We start from the raw sequence: 19,388 nt of genomic DNA on the forward strand, positions 1-19,388 counted from the left end.
GGGGTAGTGAGGTAGACAGGGCAGGTGAGTATGGAGGCTGATGGAGGGGAACACAAAGATCTTTGTGGAGGGGTCTCTGTGGGTGCTTTGCTAGGGAAGGCGGGGAAGGAGGGGCTCTGTTTGTCAAGGAAGAGTTGGAAGAGATTGGCTAGAGAACAAAATGGGGAAGGGAGTGAAAGTGGCCGTACTGAAGTAGGGAAAAGAGGGCGGTGTGAAGAGGGCGGTGGTGAGATGGTGAAGCGTGCTAAGATGACGATAGACGGGGGCGTCTTAATACCTGAGGCGGAGGTTGAGGGGACTCAACCCCGCCGGGCTCAATGAGTCTTTTAAGCATCAACTGTCGGGGCTTGGGCAACCCCGTTACTGTGAGAGCCCTCCGTACTTTGGTGCGGAGGGAGGCCCCGACCATGCTTTTCTTATGTGAGACGAAGTTGTGTGGTCGTGATATGAGGAGGATTAGACGGAGTTTGGATGGCTATAAAGGAATAGAGGTGGATTGTATGGGGAGATCGGGGGGTCTCGCATTTTTGTGGCGGAAGGAGATAAATTGTACATTCGTTTCATCTTCTGTGCATCATATGGACTTCACCATTTGCGAGGAAAATAAGGAATGTCGTGTTACGGGTTTCTATGGGTGGCCAGCTGTGAGTGACAGACACTTATCGTGGGAGCTTCTCCGTGTTCTTGGTAGGCAATCGGCTTTGCCATAGGTCTGCATCGGGGATTTTTATGAAGTATTATTTTCGACAGAAATGAAAGGAGGGACTCGAGCTCAGTGGAAAATGAATAATTTTCAAGCTGCGATGGATGATTGCGGGCTAAGGGATATTATGTGGGAAGGGTACCAGTATACCTATGATAACGGCCAAATTGGGTGATACGTGCAATTTATATAGACTTTTTAGCCTCTTATTGCACGCATTTCTATGCCATTTACGTTACTTTGTATTGCAAAATGTCCCGAATTGGCTACTTTGGTTTGTTTTGTCTTAGTTGCAGAAATGGATCCATAAGTAGTGGAATCATACCTTAGTCGTCCCACTTTGCATGCATTTTAAGGAGACGGAGATTTAGAGTAGAAGTCATACCTCGGGAAGCGTGAAGGGAGGTCCTTGCAAGGCTAACCAGACGAGTTTGATGCTGATCTATGTGGAAGACACTCGATCAAGGGCTTTGGATTGTCGATCAAGTGGTTCCTATGCTCGATCGAAGATGGCTATTTTGGGAGTGTTCGATCGAGAGCCTCAGTTGCTCGATTGAACGGTTTTGCTGAAGATTCACTCGATCGAGTAGTTTGGAAAGGCTCGATCGAGTGGTTAGCTAGACTACATGGGTTAATTGTTCCGTGTTAGGTTTATTTTGTTAATAAAAACGCTTCCCTATATAAGGGAAGTCGTCATTAGGTCATAAACACTTCTTGACATTCTGAATTACGTTTTACATAGCTTTTTACTCTCTTAATCTCTGCTGCTACTTTGCTCTTATTGTCGGATTCTCTCTTTTGTAATCTTTCTTTACTCTTAACTTCAATCGAATCTTTATTGCTTTACTTTAATTCCTTGTTCTTTAATTCTTGCTTTATTATTGTCATTATTAGTATATGCTTGTTCCTTATAATCTCTTTATCATGTCTCTTAGCATATTCATTGTTATTATTGTTAAATCTGATAGCATGAGTAGCTAATCTCCTTATGTTAGGACTAGGGGAGCCATGGTAGTAAAGTGACGATGTTGTGAATAGGCAAGATGATTAATTGTGAGAACCCGTGCCCATAGCAATATAACTATAATACGTTTAGTTGAGTGCACGCTTCTAAATAACTTTAATCTGGTTAAATTCGCTCTTGGATCTGAAGATTGGAATGAACAAACCCTGCTATGAACAGTAGTGTGGACGCGGGCCCACGGGGGCGAAAAGCGAATCAAGCTTTTCCTCTTTGTTTGTTTTGCATTTGTGGAGTCGCCACCAATTTATTATGGAAAATTGGAAACCGTTCGAATACCTCGTGTCATGTCAAGACACAAAGTAATGACATGAACACTAAGCACTCGTTACCCTTAGCATTCTATGTCTAGAATGACTCTCGTGGATGCCAATGAACACGGATGTTCACAGAGATCTGGAGTAAGGGGTGAGGGTATGTATTAGGAAGCTCTTTTGATCGAACACCTAATCCCGCCCGCCTCGATAGCGACCGCTACTAATGATTAGGGAAATCGTCTTTACTCGATATGTTGTCGATTATATGCATGCAATACAACATCCAATAAATTTATCCTAGCATGCGAGAATTAACTAAGTCGGTTAACACGTAATTTAACATACAATTAATGTCGAGGTAGAAATTTAGGTTAATTGCATGTGAAAGCATACAAGCAATACAATAAAAGAAATAAAATAAAAATACAATAAAGGAAAATTACAATAATTACATCGGATTTATTGACTTATGTCGAAAATACATTTAAAACGGATGGTTTTAGAAAAGAAAGAATAAATGAATAAACGAACAGATTATGGGTGATATTACGATTAATAATTAATTAAATACGTAATTAATAAACTAGGTCAAGGCAGAAACGGGAATTCAGGGACAAAAATCAACCGGGAACAGGCGCAACAGAGCTGCGTCCCTCGGAAGAGGCGCAACAAAATAGCGCAAGCCATTCTGGGTTGAGTTCTGGCTGTGAAGCCGGAACCGCATCTCGTTAATGTTCATTGGTGAATTTAATGATCGATTAATGATATTTTACTCAGATGAAAGTGATTAACATATTATTTACATGTGAATGAGGTCATAAAAACGATAAAACATGAATGAAACCGATTAGAACGCATTATTTACAAGATTAAAAGAGATTAATAATGAGAATTAATAACAAACTAAACAAATTAATCAGGTTGAACAAGTTATTAATGATGAATTAATGATGGTGACGGTAAATAACAGATGCAAGTATATCAAAGATGAATTCCAGAGATTCAATATGGGTAAATCGAATCTCTAAAACCCGAATTGACTTAATGACGAAAACCCGCAAATATGGATTATAAGGGATTTAAGTCGGGATTTTAAAAGAAGAATTAATTAACGATGATTAATGAATTACAGGTCAAAATTATCATATTCAAACTGTTATGTTAACGAAACAATGAATAATTGAAGACGAAACAAAACAATAGGACGAACAGAAGACGAAGGAAGAAGAAAGGAAGCAGGAACTGCGGCAGCCTCAGGAAGAGGCGCAACAAGTGATGCGTCCCTTCGAAGAGGCGCAGCAGTTGCTGCGTCCTTTCTCGACGTCTGTCTCCTGATAATCCGTAAAAAGGGTTTAAAACAAGGGTTTACAAATCGGTTTTAAGAATATTTTCGACATAAATCTTACAATTGTGATTACGAAAATAAATAACAATAATAAAAAGAAGGATTTACACCCTCAGACTTACATGTTTGACGAAACGAGATGAACTAAGTTAACGTTTAGTGATGCTCGACTCGAATGTACAACGAAAGTGCCCTCTAGGAGGAAAACGAATAAGATTGATTAATGTTGATTGATGTGTAGTTGGTCAAATTGGTCGGTCATGCAAAACGAGGCTGGTACTCAGAAAGATCCGAGCTTACGTGGTCGAATGTTCAAGCACGTAGGCGCCAAAAAGTAAGAACGTGGTCTAGAATGCAAAGGGAGAAGAGAAGGGCGGACACTCGCGTGAGAAATATGTGAGACCGTAGGTCTCTATTTATACTAATCACACGACGGAAATAGGGTTTTCGGAGAAACTTTGGAAGTGAATCTCAAAAAGATATGAAAAATACGCAGAAAAGGACTGAGGAAGAGGCGCAGCAGACACTGCATCCCTTGGAAGAGGCGCATCACTTGCTGCGTCCTTTCCTCAGTGGTTTCCTCCTGCGGAAGAAAGATTTCCGCGTTTCTATTATAGAATAGCGGATTAATCTCGTTTCCTTAATATTTCGTGTGAAAATTACGGGAGATATTTTACCAAAGATCAAAAAATTGGAAAATATATGGAATAGAAATATCCGGAACATTCCAGAACATTCTGACTCGGTATTTTAAACGGTTACTAAAAAAAAAGACGGTTTTTGGCCCAGACTCCAAATGTACTCTAATTACTGCCAAAACGACCGTATCGGCACGTAGATGACAACTATGAGGTAGAAACAAGTGTTTGAGCGATCACTTGACGATAAACTTACGAACTGTCACAAATCGTTCCGTATACCAAACATGCGGCCCAATCATCACCGGGTGGTTTGCGGGAGGTGCAGAAATGAGGTATCTACAGAGCCCGCACTTTGACTGAGGCTTGGACAAGGCGAAAGTCAAAGTATAGCCATCAGGTCAATCGAAGATAACAACCTGACGACTATGGCGACGCGAGGCGGCTCAAGGGGTCTGAGCCAAGGACATGTCGTCGGGAACATTTTAGAGTCTGTCAACTATCGGGGAGGGTCGTTTAAAGTCCATTAGATTACGTAAGGAGGCTCGCCAGCCATAAGAAGAGACCATACCTGAAATTCCTTGAAACTCCAGGGGAAACAAAACGCAATATTGGGAGGAGGCAGCAGGACGTAGTCAGGAACTGCTGGGAGAAATTTGCTTGGGGTCGGCTTCAAACAAACTTCGGAAGAGCTTGGGGTCGATGTTGATATCCATGTCTCGAGAGGGACGATTTCCTGTCCGTGAACTCTCGCTGGGGGAACATAATTGGGAACTGGTCTCTATGTCTCGAGAAGGACGATTGCCTGTCCGTGAACTCTCGCTGGGGGAACATAATCGGGAACTGATCTCCATGTCTCGAGAGGGACGATCGTCTGACATGAACTCTCGCAGGGGGAATATAATAAAGGTGTGTCGAAACACCTGTCAGAGAATACTCGCTCGTTGTGACAAGCAAGGTCTTGGTAAAAATATGGCGACAGTTTGCAGTTGGCTTGGAAATACGGGTCCGGGCGAAGAATAAATGTCAAACGGACCAAATATGTGATATGACCTCAAGGAAGAGGCGCACCAAAGATGGGCCCACAAAATAACGAACTTATAACGAATCTTCAAAAATTCATATGGAGGAAAACTGAGGAAGAGGCGCAGCAAGAGCTGCATCCCTGGGAAGAGGCGCATCACTTGCTGCATCTTTTCCTGAGCGTGACATTCCTGAGTAAAAACCCGATGAAACAGGGGTTTTGTTTCATTATTTCGAAAGACAAAATCATCCATTTCTCTCTCAAATTCCAACCATTTCTCGTCAAAATTTGATCAAAAGCTTGCATTTGCCATGGCTAATCGAGGTATGTGTATTATTTTTGCATTAATCTTCTATAATTGATCAAATTGGACCGACAAATTAGGGTTTTCAACCCTAATTATGTCGAAAATTTGGGGCTTTTCCACCAAATGATTTTTGCCTTGAAAAATTGACCTTGTAAATGGCTAATTGGTAGTATAATGATCATAACCATGTATTTGTTTCGAATTTTCGTTGAGTTTTGAGCATTTGAGTGAAATTGAGACGGTCTCACAGCTAAACCGTAAATCGCTTCGAAAATAACCTTAGGATTACCCATTTGCGACGAAACTTGATATTTGGAATCCTTGTATGATGGGTAAACTTCCAATCATCTCGGAATTTTGATTTGTGACGGCCTTTCAGGACACTTTTTTAGGGCATAATCGCCGTTATAACGAAATGCTGTCGAAATTCCGACTCGAACCCATGACTAGGCTTCAACTCAGGCTTGACTTGACCTAAATTACCACATGAGCGGTCGGGTTTGTGGGAAAATGGCCAAAGATGGCGAGAAAAAAGCGATTTCGGAGCTTTGAAAACTCGAAAATCCCCTAATTAAGGCTTGTCGTCATTTGACGCGGCCTAAATTCACTTTAATTTTGTAGGTGATGAGGCTTCTACGTTAGGGAGAGCTCCCATGGACGTGGATACTTCTATTGACCCTTCTCGTTCGCTTGAGGAGGCGTTAGAGCAGACTTTTACCGCCGCGGTGACGGCTGTTGAGGACGAGGTCCTTGAGGAGGAGGTTCTTGGGGAGGAGGAGGCTTCGGGCTAACCTCAGCCTAGTCCGAGCTTTCTTGGATCGATTTTGGGACACGACCTCCACATTTCACATGCCTTTTGGCGAGGTGGGGGTCACGTTGGAGGATTATGGCATGATTTCTGGTTTGCCGTGTGGGACTGAGGTGGTGGAGTGGCCGGAGACAGCCATGAGGGTAGACTCGGCTAAGGCTAGGAGATTGATCGGCTGGAACTTGATGCCGAAGGCTGTTGCGGTACCCGGGTTGGTGCCTAGTTCTTACGTCTGGGATTATTTTGCGGGGAAGACCCCGACGTCGGTGGTGATCGAGGGGAGGGAGACAACCCCTCCTCCCTGTACTGCAGAGCAGAGAGTCCGCTTGTGGCTCTGGTGGTTCCTGTCTTCGATCTACCTCGGAGACAAGGGAGAGAGGCTATCGACGAAGCTCCTTCCCTTTCTTTCTGACCTGAGCGACCTAGGCCGTTGGGACTGGGTCACTGCTGGTTTTGCGGTCCTCATTCGCTTTATGAGGGCCATGGTTCATCCGGAGTTGATGGAGAAGGGGACTTCTCCTGCTGCTGTTGGCCCTGGACTGTTAATGGAGGTATGAACCTTCATTTCATTTCATGAAAGATCATTTCCTTTTCTTATCGAATCACGAAAGATCGTTGTTGACTATCTTGTTTTAAAGGCGTGGGTGTACTCCTACTTTCCGAGCCTCATGCCCAAGAGGACGGAGCTGGTGGAGAGGGCCTATCCTGTTGTGAGGGATTGGGTGATGTGCCATACGAGGAGCCAGCGTTCCTTTCACGACGTCTGTTGACGGGAGGTGAACGCTCTTCAGTTGGACGGCGTGAGTATTTTACCTTGCATTGTTTGCCTTTCTTCATTTTTTTTTAGAACTGATCATAAGAATGACCCTTCGTTTGATTTTCCCAGTGGGTGCCCAGGCCTTGGATGGACTACACTGGCGCTCCTCCCTTTGTGGTTGAGGTCCTTCAACCTAGGAGCTCGAGCCGGTGGCTGCTCAGGACGTCGATGGGTCCTGTGTGGTACTTGGGCGAGCGTTTGGCTCGTCAGTGCTCTCAGGATGTCTTGACGGTTACCATCGATCCTCCTCGGACGATATTCAGGGAGCCTTCTGAGGCTGACCTGGCAGGCGTTGGTGGTGACGCCCTCCTTCTTCCTGGTGAGGACTACTCGGCGTTCCTCTACGGGAGGCTGGCGTACTGGCCAGTCATGGTAAGTGTGTTACTCTTACTTTTGATCATTTTGAGAACACGATGAATGATCATCGATTAATGGAAATCATTTGACTTTGCAGGAGGTCGAGGCGGCGGGCATCGAGCCCCAGAGTACCCCGAGACCCTTGAGTACACTAACGCGACGGGGATGACGACGATCTCCGAGCTTCGCGATTTTGATGCGGCGGTGAGAGATGTTGGCTTGGACGAGTGGCAGCATCTGATACGGAGGGTGAGTCTCCTAACTTGTATAATTTTGTGTAAGAACACATTTGCTTGAGTTATTCCAATCGTTTAAGAATCTCTTCTTTCGAAATGTAGGTTGCTCCATCCCGGTTCGTGGCTTTGTGGAGGGTAGCCAACCGGCTGCGGGCTACTGCCGTCGAGGCACTTGTTGGCGGTCGAGGACGTCAGGTATGAACCTTCCGTTTACTTTATTTTCGAATTTTTTAACTTTCCTTATTGTTTGGAATGATTGCCATGAGCCAATTCTTACGTTTGCAGGGGGAGTGTGAGCTGGAGCGATAGCTTGCCCAGTCTCGGGAGGAGACATCTCGTCTGCTGAGGGAGCTCGAGGTCCGTGACGCCGAGGTTGCTGCTCTCGAGGTGAGAGTTGCTGAGCTAGGCGGCGACCAACAATAGTTTTTTTTTTTTTGTCTTCGGCTGTATTTTGCACATTTTGTACATTTTTAGGACCCACATTTTGGACATTCGGACTTTGTTTTGGGGCTTGAGCCCCCAGTTTGGTGTACATATCCCCTCTTGTTGTATATATGATGATGGCCTGGGTGCCTTTGCTGCTGGGTTGCTTTGTTTGTACCTGCAGGTTAGCTTTGAACGGGTTTGGTAGATGACGGTTTATGCCGTCATACTGCCGAAATTTACACAGAAATCACATAGAATATACATTTGTACACATGGCCTAAATTAGCGCAAAATAACGACTCGGAAATGCAAAAAATGCAAAAAATTTGCCGGGAATGACCGGACGGTAGGGAGGGCTACCCCCTAAAAAAAAGGAAAAATAGAAACATATAAGTTTGAAATGTAATATGGAACGGGAGTGAAATGATTCCCCAAAAAGAAAATTAAAAAGAAATGTATAAGTTTTAAAATGAATAAATTAAATTGGTGAAATTATTCCCTGAAAGAAAATTAAAAAAGGAAATGGATAAGCATGCTAAGATGACGAAAATGTTGATATTGCCTCGAAATGCGTGCCCGTGGAATTAGAAAGCACGAAGCATGGTAATTTGACGGATACTCTCAAAATAAGCATACAGCAAACAGCATGAATACTCTCGAAATTCGTCTAAAAGAATGGACAAATGAGTTCTCCAATGTGGAGAAACACGACATGGGTGCTTATAATTTTGGATCACTTTTGAGCTTAAAGTTGATCAAGGTGGTCAAACCGTTCCTAGATGCTTGTCTTGATTATTGAGACCCGAATTATAACGTATTTGCCTTCCCCGGAGGCGACATTTGCCCTTTTCCCGAAGAAATTGCTGCGATTGGTGGTTTGGACCCGGAACATTTGCCTGCTATTCCCTCTACTTCTCAAGGATATAAGAACAAGTTTAGGGATTTGCTTGGGTTGACAAGAGCTGAGGTGGACCGTCTTGTGACCTCAAAGGGAGTGCGAATGTTGGACTTCATTGATCGATTCATCAATAGGGCAGATCCCACTATCTCTTATGTTGCCAGGCAAAGGGCATTCAGGTTTTGCCTACTACATGTATGTCCTTTAGGGGCATGTTGATGAGGATTTGAGAGGTGATCCTCGTTATTTGAGCCTGATTGAGCAAATGGAGCTGCGCAGGAGCCCAGCTTGCCTGTGTCTAGGAGAGATCCTGTTGGGGTTAGATAACAGGAAAGCCAACCGTGACCTTCCTTATCTGGGAAGTTCCATTATTTTGCAGGTAAAAGAAAAAAATCCTCCTTTTTTTGTTTTCGCTTTTTTCTTTTTTTTTTCCGCTCTTTTTTTTTTTTTTTTTTTTTTTTTTCCCTAATACCTGCTTTTGGTAGGTCTCGCTTATGGAGCGTCTTCGATTGATCGAGCCCCCAGTTAATGTTCCTGCTAATCATGCTCGCTCAATCGCGATGAGGACCAGACTCTACATGGTGGACTTCACTCGAGTCTGCAACTATTGGGAAAACAAATAGAAGAGTGACGATGGCCCCTTGATTAGATGGATCGTACCATGGTGGCATCTTAAATCTGTCACTGGAGTATCATCCTTGGACCCTACCCGGTCTGTGCGCATTCCTGGCTTGGAGTTTATGATATGCATCTTCCCGGAGAGGTTGATGAGGCAGGTTGGATTGAAGCAGATGATTCCGAAGCTTGACACTGTCCCGCAGACTGTCGTGGCGCTTACTACCGAGAGTTGAAGAGAATGGGCCATCAAATGGGTTCAAAGAAATATGTGGTTCTTGAACTCTTCTGTTAGTGCTCTATGGGTGTCTGATTCCTATCTGCGGTGAAGGAAAGCTACTACTCCGGAGGAGCGCGAGAGATTGAGGAAACGCGAGCCTGTTGACTACAAGGTTCGTGATGTAGAAAAGGAGAAAGAGAAGCTGTAATACTCCGTATTTGTCAGTCTTCGGGTATTCTATCGAGTAGGCCTTACTCTGTCGAGTAAGGGTAAGTTGCGTTTTAGAAAAGTTTCTGACCTGTTGGGTACTCGATCGAGTAACTAGGATACTCGATCGAGTAAGGGGGGTACTCGATCGAGTAGCCGGTTTACGGGGAGTTTTTCTCGGGTTTTGTTAATTATGCGATTAAGATATATAACCTTCGTCGTCATTATTCTAAACACTTTTGCAAAACCTAATTTACTGTTAAAGAGAGAAAGCAAGTACGTTCTTAATCCTAATCGCATCGTTAGCAAATCCCGGAGTTTGGAAGGTCGGTTCTCATCGTTGGTTATACCGTTGAGATCCTTGCGTCGAGGGTAAGATCTATGTACCCTTTTTGTTGTCTTTCCTTTGATTTGGTTAAACCCTAATATAGGGATTTGGGGGTTTTTGAGTAGTATGTTATTTGGTAGCATTTGTATGTTGTATGATAGGAGGAGGTTTCGTAGAGGAAGCTTTTTGATACAGCAGTAGAGACCATCTGATAGTGTTCTTTCCAGGTAGGATTTCCTACTCAGTATTAGTCCCATAATGGGATGATTGTTGATGTGTTGAGATTGATTGTTTGATATAGTAATTGTATTGTGACGGTTGTGATTGTGATTGTGATTGTGATTGTGATCGTTGTCTATGGTTCTCGAGGCGTGTCCTCGGCTGAGTGAGGTCACTTGCGGGAGTGGCTTCACGCCCTAGTTTCGCCTTCTGTGGAACCCGCTACAGAAGCGATGTGCACATTAATGGACTGGGTTATCGCTCATTATGAGGAGCGGGGATTTGGTGGGTACGGCTGCGGTCCCCCACTGGCAGGGCTGGTCTAGTGGACAGTCGATGATTGAGATTATTGGAATTGGTGTGGTTGTGTGTGTGACAGTTAAGCTGTCTGTTTATCTTATTGTTGATATATATTGAGTTATGTGATTAGTAATCGACCGGTTGTTGTTTTGTAAACTGCGGTGATCCATTCGGGATGGTGAGCGATATTGAGCGGTATGAGATGAGTTCTGGGATAGCTGGGATTGCCACGATATGATGATAGAAGTCTTCCGCCGTAGCTTAGTAGTTTCTTTACATTTCGATTAGAACGATGAAATGATCAGTTTGAGAACATGTATTATACTTTTGGTTTTGGTTTTGAGAATTGTAACCCTTCACTAAGTATTTCTATTTAAACGTTGTTTCTTTATTGTTTATTTGATTATCATTGCCTCGGGTAACCGAGATGGTAATATCTTCATACCTGAGTGGTCCTGGTAAGGCACTTGGAGTATGGGGGTGTTACAAATGGTATCAGAGCGACGATCCTGAAACCTATAACCAATGAACCTAATGAACATAGGGAGTCAATTAAAAATGAACCCGGGTTCAGGGTTCTTTCAGATCCCTATTCATCCGGATGATCAGAGTAAGACCACTTTTACCTGTCCACAGGGTGTTTTTGCATATCGTTGAATGCCTTTCGGATTGTGTAACGCCTCTGCTACCTTTCAGAGGTGCATGATGGGGATTTTTTCTGATTATATAGAAAACATTATGGAGGTATTCATGGATGATTTCTCAGTTTATGGTAGTGATTTTGATCGTTGTTTAGCTAACCTTGCTAAAGTCATGCAGCGTTGTATTTATGTTAATCTTGTTTTAAACTGGGAAAAGTGTCAGTTTATGGTCAATGAGGGAGTTGTGTTAGGGCATCTTATTTCTGATAAAGGTATACATGTTGATAAGGCAAAGGTGCAGGTGATTGAGAAATTACCTCCTCCCGTGAATGTTAAAGGAGTGAGTACTTTCCTTGGTCACGCTCGTTTTTACCCGCGTTTCATTAAGGATTTTTCCAAAATTGCTAAACCACTTACACATTTGCTCCTTAAGGATGCTGTCTTTGAATTTACTGATGAGTGCCTTGTCGCTTTTAACATGTTAAAGGAGGCCCTGGTTTCTGCGCCAATCATTCAGCCGCCTGATTGGGACCTCCTATTTGAGATTATGTGTGATGCCATCGATTATGCGATCGGTGCAGTTTTAGGACAGCGAAAGAACAAAGCTTTGAATGCCATATATTATGCGAGCCGAACTCTGGATGAGGCTCAAATTAATTATTTTACCACTGAGAAAGAGTTTCTAGCTGTAGTTTTTGCTTTAGACAAATTTCGGTCTTATTTGTTAGGTTCTAAGGTTATTGTTTATACTGACCATGCAGCGCTGAAGACTCTCTTTCTCAAGAAAGATGTGAAGCCGAGGCGTTTGAGGTGGATACTCCTTTTGCAGGAGTTTGATTTGGAGATCAAAGATAAGAAGGGAGCAGAGAATGTGGTAGCTGACCATTTATCTCGTCTGCAGCTGACAGAAAGGGAGGATTCGTTACCTATTAATGATTCTTTTCCTGATGAGAGTCTGTTAGCTATTACTACTTCAGGGTCTTATCCACCTCCGTGGTTTGCTGATTTCGCTAACTTTGCTGTGAGATAGGATACCAGCTGAGCTTTCATGGCAGCAGAAGAAGCGGTTTGCTTATGATGCTAGACAATATTTTTGGGATGATCCTTATGTTTTCAAGGAATGCGCAGACGGTCTCATCCGGAGATGCGTCCCTCAATGGGAGGTGAAGGATATCCTAGAAGCTTGTCACTCTTCTGCTTATGGTGGTCACCATGGTCCATCCCGGACTGTGGCTAAGGTACTCCAATCTGGTTGCTGAGTGCGATGCTTGTCAAAGATCGGGGAATATTTCCAAGAGACATGAGATGCCACATGTAGGTATTCTTGAGGTTGAGATTTTCGATGTCTGGGGCATCGATTATCAAGGACCTTTTTCGAGCAGTCAAGGTAATAAATATATCCTCGTAGCTGTAGATTATGTGTCCAAATGGGTAGAAGCTATTGCTACTCCCCATTGCGATGCAAAAGCCGTGATTAAACTGTTTAAAAAGATTATTTTCCCTCGTTTTGGTGTCCCTAGGGTTGTCATTAGCGATGGTGGAATGCATTTTAAAGAGAAACAACTTGGTGCTTTATTGACTAAATTCGGTGTCCAACATCGTAGAGGTTTGGGGTATCATCCCCAAACTAGTGGTCAGGTTGAGATTTCTAACAGAGAATTGAAAGAGGTCTTAGCTAAAGTTGTTTCTAAATCACGGAAAGATTGGAGTCTTAAGTTATATGATGTCTTATGGGCTTATAGAACTGCGTTTAAGACGCCAATCGGGATGTCACCATACCGATTGATTTATGGTAAGACATGTCATTTACCTGTTGAGTTAGAACGTAAGTCTTGGTGGGCAATATGTGATTTGAATTTGGATCCTAACCTCTCTCGTGAGAAATGTATGACACAGCTGAATGAGCTAGAGGAATTTAGGCTGCTGGCCTATGACAATGCAAGGATCTACAAGGAGAAAACAAAGCGCTGGCACGATAAGAGAATCATCAAGCGCGAGTTCCATATTGGCGATAAGGTACTTCTTTTTAACGCTCGTATCCGTTTATTTCCTGGTGAGCTGAAATCCAGGTGGACCGGCCCCTATACGGTCACAGCAGTTACAAAATTCGGATCAGTTGAATTGGAGACCTCTGCTGGAGAAAGGTTCAAAGTTAATGGCCAATATGTGAAGCATTATCACGGATCAGACGAATTTGTTGGGAAAGTCGAGGTATTATACTTCGACCCGTTATCAGATGATGCAAAGTGAGGTAAAAAGGTCGTGCGGGACCTCTTAAACCAGCGCTAACCGGGAGGCAACCCAGGTTGTAATTAATTGGAATTAGGAAGTTTATTTTGTTATTTCATTTAATTTTCATTTTGAGCTTTATTTATTTCTTTTTAATTAGCAGTTCATGGTTTGAAAACTGTGTGCCTTTGAGAATTTGCCCAGGAATTTATTTTATGCAAAGTGCGTCAAGTGGTTTACTGAATATTCATGCGAGAAGAACGGGAAATTGAAGTGGCAAAAATGAATTTTTGACGATTTTGGGTTTAATTCCCAGCGTTTGCAGTCGGTCGACTAAGTCACTCAGTCGATCGACTGAGGAGAAACAGATCAGAGGGTACTGTGCAAGGATATTGGTCGATCGACTGGGTCATATAGTCGATCGACCAATACACGAGACTCAAGAAGCTGCTCCAAGTGAAGACTGGTCGATCGACCGGGTAAGGTGGTCGTTCGACCACAGCGCGGGTTCAAAAAGCGTTTTAATAAGGGAGTCTTCTCTCCTTTCTCAGTCATTCACTCTTATACTCCCTCTAATTCAGAAAATCAAGAGCAAACCCTAATTTCATCCCCCTTTTTCGCGTTTTTCACCTGCAATCTCCTCTTACACTTGATTTTTCTTGCTTTAATCTTCAAGTTTCTTCAAGGTATGTCTCTAATCCTATTTCCATGCTCTATTTTCGATTTTTACTGCGGTTTCATGCGAAATTTTCGATCATTGTGCCTTTGAAGCGGAAAAATCGATTTGGGATAATCAATTTAGGGGTTGATTTCTTGTAGTTCTTTATGCTTTAATGGCTTCTTATACCCTTTTCCCTTGATTTTCGAGCTAATTTAGCAACTAAGAGGTGATAATGTCGTTTTCCCCCAAATTTCGAAACCCTAATTTGATTTTCAACATCTGATTTTGTATCGGGTTTTCGTAGATTGACAATGTGAGGGGATTCTTGTTGCTAATGGGTTGTTTGCAGGTAACAAAGATGACAAAAGGAAAGGAGCACATGTTTGAAGGGCAGTCGAGCCAGGGCGCTGCCAAGCGGCCGCGCGGTCTGCCACTGTTGATTGAGGACACCACGGATAGTCTACCTGACTATCCGCAGGTTATCTTTTCTAATTCTACTCAGCGTGCTAAGTTTTCTCTTTTTGCTGCGAAAATGAAAGTTACAGCTACCCGATTTCTTCATAAACCTACTTTGGAAAAATTAGGCTGTTATGAGTCGGTTGTATCCCTGCTAAACGGGACGGGAATGACGGGTTTAGTGGACATGGCTGAGTTCACGTATTATATTTTGACCCTCGAGTTATTTTCTTCTTATGCTTTTAACTCGGCTTCCTTTGCGGAAAATAAGACTAATGCTTGTATTTCCTTTCGGCTATTCAATGTCAACTACTCCCTGACATTAGCCGATTTTGCCGGTTTTCTGGGTCTTTATTTCGAGGGTAGAACATCGGATAGCTCTGATGTTCACCGAGTCATGTGGTCTTGCATCAGTGACTTTTACGGGCCTAAAAGGACGGGCACTTCCGTCCACTTGCCCCCTCTTCGTTTTTTTCTACGGTTAATGGGTAATACCATTTTCGGCCGTAAGGAGTCGAAATAATGTGAATAATATCGAACTGTCTATCTTGGCGGGCTATTTGAACATTGAAAGTCGGATAGCCCGTATCTATAACATCGCTTATTTGACTGCCGCTCACTTTCAGACTGTTAGTGAGGGCACTTTGGCCACTATTGCTTGTGGCGGGTTGGTGACGCGTCTCGCCAACCGTCTAGTTCTACTGTTCCCTCGAGAGGAGGCCCCCATTGACCCTGACCTACGTTTCATGGACCTTGCATACGCGAGGTCTGTGAAGTGGGTCGATAGACGGAGTCGGTGGAAGATCGATTCTTTCATCTGCGACCCCATCCCTGTGCCTGGCCTCCCTCCTATCCTACCCCTCACCACTGTTTCGGGGGCAGCTCGCCCGCCCTTGCCTTGCTACAGGCTCCCTATTAGGGCGGGCACCACTACTGCTAGCACTTCGAGGAGGGCACGTGCCTCCTCTTCACAGGCACCCTCTTCCTCCACTCCTGCTCCCACCGGCTTCCCGGTCACTTTCCGTCCCCCTCCACCTACTGTTATCCCTCCGGTCATGGACCAAAGGGGGATGTCACGTGTGTTAACTGACTTGTGTAGGAGCTTTGACCAGCACCGACTTGACACGGCCTTGGCCCTGTACCCGGTTTACGAGGAGTACGCCCGGGGAGGGATGCTTCCACAGGGTGCCTGGACTCACCCGTCGTTCTTTGTCCCTCCGGTGGGCGGTTACCCTCAGCCTGCCCGGCGACCTCCTCCCACGACTACCACTACTGCCGCTGCTGCAGAGGAGGAGGAGAGCGACTCGGGGTCCGGAGAGTCTAGTGGTGAGGAGTACGACGGTGGTGATTAGATGCTGGTGACCTCCCCGTTTTTGGCTGGTTTGGGGAGGTCGTTTTTTGTGAGTTTCCGAACTTTCTTGATTAGTTTTATTTTTATTTTATTATGCTTTTATTCTTCCCTATTTCTGCTGATGATTTGCTGCTGAGCACAATGAGGGCATTGTGCGTTTTGGTTTGGGGAGGGTATTTGCATATGTCTTTTGCATCTGCATTTGTTTTTTATTGCATTTCAGTCACATGTTTAGTGCATTTCTGTTTGCATTTGTTTTTTCAGTTAAAAAAAAAAACAAAAAACAAAGAAAAAATTGAAAAAAATTCATAAAAAAATCAAAAATATCACGTTTACTTTTGCATATAGTTGAGTCGGATTGGAGTTATTAATGATGATTTTGCACTATTAGTCAAATATGTCATTCCTTGCCTTTTCATAGCTACTTAGCAAGAATTAAAAGTGATTTCTTAAATTTTGTTATGGAATTCATTTCGGGTAATTAGACATGACTCATTACTTTTGGCAAACTACTTATACTTTCTGAGATATAGAGCCTATGCCTGGTGACATTCATGACCGGTTAATTTAGGATTGAGAATAGTACTCCCTTCATTTCATGTTTTGCACGTGTATGAGTTTTGAATGCTTATTGCCTATACGCATTGGTTTGTGGTCGGTATTGCATGTTTTGAGAACTATTGCATCTTCCCCTTTCTCATTTTACCCCATTACCTGCACTATAAGCCATAACTGCCAGTTGCCCTCAACTACATCCTATACTTAGCCTACCATTGTGCCAAGCTAGGAAGTAGTAGAGGAATTTGTCGAATTATAAGCTGTTTTGGTTCGCTTTTGTAATGTTGGAGCGAGTATTTTTGAGAAGTGAAGGAGATGTTTCAGCCTGAAAAAAAAACAAGAAGGAAAGAAAAATTGAGAAAAAATGAAAAAAAAGGGATGTTTACCTGGGCAGAGAGCACTGGATTGCATAGGGTGGTCGATCGACAGCCATCACTGGTCGATCGACCACCAGCTCAGAAGTAAAAAAAAAAGAATGTAAAAAAGAAAAAAAAGAGAATAATAGGAAATTTGAAAAAAAAAATAATAATAATTTGGTTGAATTGAGAACACGCCTCATGTGCTTATTTCGTGAATTGGAGGTGGTTGTTTTGGGATATTGTGTTGCTTAGTCTTTTAAAGGCATGGTTTATTTTTCGAGTTGGAGGAACGGGATACGGTTTCCGATGGTTTGTTAGGTACTAGCTTGGCTCTTACCTTCACATTTCCATACTTGTTTTGCCCTTTCTTTCCCACTTAGCCTCACATATCCAAATCTTGCAATACGGCATGTAATAGTCCTTGACGGTGGTTATGCGTGTGTACGGTAGCTAGAATCATTATTCATACTAGTCAAGCATAGATGTTTAGTCGGTCACAGTCTAGGTGAGAGTCTGTATTTTCTTCCCTCCCTTTTACATAAATTCTTACCATTTGCTTTGCTGAGGGAAGAGTGACCCGGGAGAGTCCGAATTTATGGGTCTTGCAAGGTCGAACGCCCGATTTAATTCCATGATATGCATAAATTTGTTCACTTGATTTGAGCTTTGCGGTAGTTGACTATGTGCATTAAACGGTTTGGCATTGACATGTAGTTAGCTCTGAGATATACTCCTTTCCATTAGGTTTTTATATGGGTCATAATGCTTGCTTGGGGACAAGCAAGGTTTGGTTTGGGGAGATTTGATACGTGCATATTCTATACACTTTATCTGCGGTTTTGGCACGTATTTCCATGCGTATTTGTTAGCTTTAAGCTATTATTTCTCCCGAAACGGTTTACTTTGCATTTTCTATGATTTATTGTAGGAATGAGTGGAAGTAAGCTAAATCAAGCCTGAATCGTCCTCCGGAGGCAGCTTCAGGGAAGCTTGGAAGAAGGGAGTTCGGATTCACCCACCTTGGGATGCGTGCATTGGAGTGAAGAGCTGTTTTTGAGGAAAAGAAGGTGTTTTTACACAGCCCAGCCAGTCGATCGACCATGCGACACAGTCGATCGACCATTATAGTACAGCAGAAGCTACTGTTCTGAAGTGATCAGTCGATCGATGACACGCCTAAAATGTCGCACTAAAAGACGGCCAAATTAACAATTTATATACCACTAAACACACTAATTAGCACTAATTATAAACTAGTAAAATAGCAAGCAAGGGATCGAACCCAAGAGAAGGTGGGTTTTGCAATAGTGTAATTAAAGAACAATTAGAACAATTGTGACACAAATAACAACAAACATATAAAAAGGGGGGGTTTTTGGGTTGAGTTTTCAATTGTAACAAAAACAAGGCAATTTCAAACAAGAGTGCTATGCAAGTAAACAATCAATCAAGATGGTTCAAGGATGGAAATTTATCAATTTGAGAAAGACTTAACCCGACCAAAAGTTTGGCACTTTAGTTGACAAAACCCTTCAATCAATCCTTCAATTATATATTATCACTCTATTGTGAAGATTAATCTTCTAAATCTCCTAAATAATGGCCAAATGACAAGGAAATCACACTTAATCAAATAACCCAACTTATCAATTCTACCAAGTAGAAATCACATACATTGGTCAAATTAACAAGAAGATATGAGCACAAGAGATTCAATAGAGGTAATTAGACACAATGAAATCACAATTAATGCCTAATTACAAGTTAATCCTTTACTTGCTAATTAAGCCAAGAAGAAATCACATTCATTAGCATAATAACAAGGTGTTGCAAAGATGGAATTGCAAGGAAATCACACTTAACAATCCCAACAACAATAAATTAAGGAACTTGATTAATTAAGCAACAAGGAAATCACACTTAATTACTCAATATAAACAAGGATTCCAAAATTCAAACAATAAACACAAAAGGATTAACAATGATAATGAAATTAAAAGAAGGATTAAAGAGTCTTACAACCAAAAGATTAAACCTTGAGTCGGATTAAGATAGGAGATTAGTTCTCCATAAGTAGATCTAATACCCAATTCAAAAGATGAAATTATCCCCAAATTACAACTTTGATTAATAAAAGTGACAAAAGATGATTAACCTAACTGAAAACATTGTATTTATAGTCCCCCGTAACCTAGCAATTAGTGGGCTTAATAAGAGGGAAGGCCCGTAAAAAAAACGCTAACAAAACCATCAAACCCAGAAAACTCGCACCGTGCGAGTTCTAGGCCTGGAAAACTCGCACGGTGCGAGTTTGCTCCTGGAGTCCGCCTTTCTTTCGTGATTCCTTTGCTCCTTTGGAAGGCCTTCTTGGTGCGTTTCTTCAAGCCTATTCTTGGCTCTTCCTTGG

This window comes from Silene latifolia, chromosome Y, assembly GCF_048544455.1.
Source record: "Silene latifolia isolate original U9 population chromosome Y, ASM4854445v1, whole genome shotgun sequence".
In the NCBI taxonomy this organism is placed as follows: Eukaryota; Viridiplantae; Streptophyta; class Magnoliopsida; order Caryophyllales; family Caryophyllaceae; genus Silene; species Silene latifolia.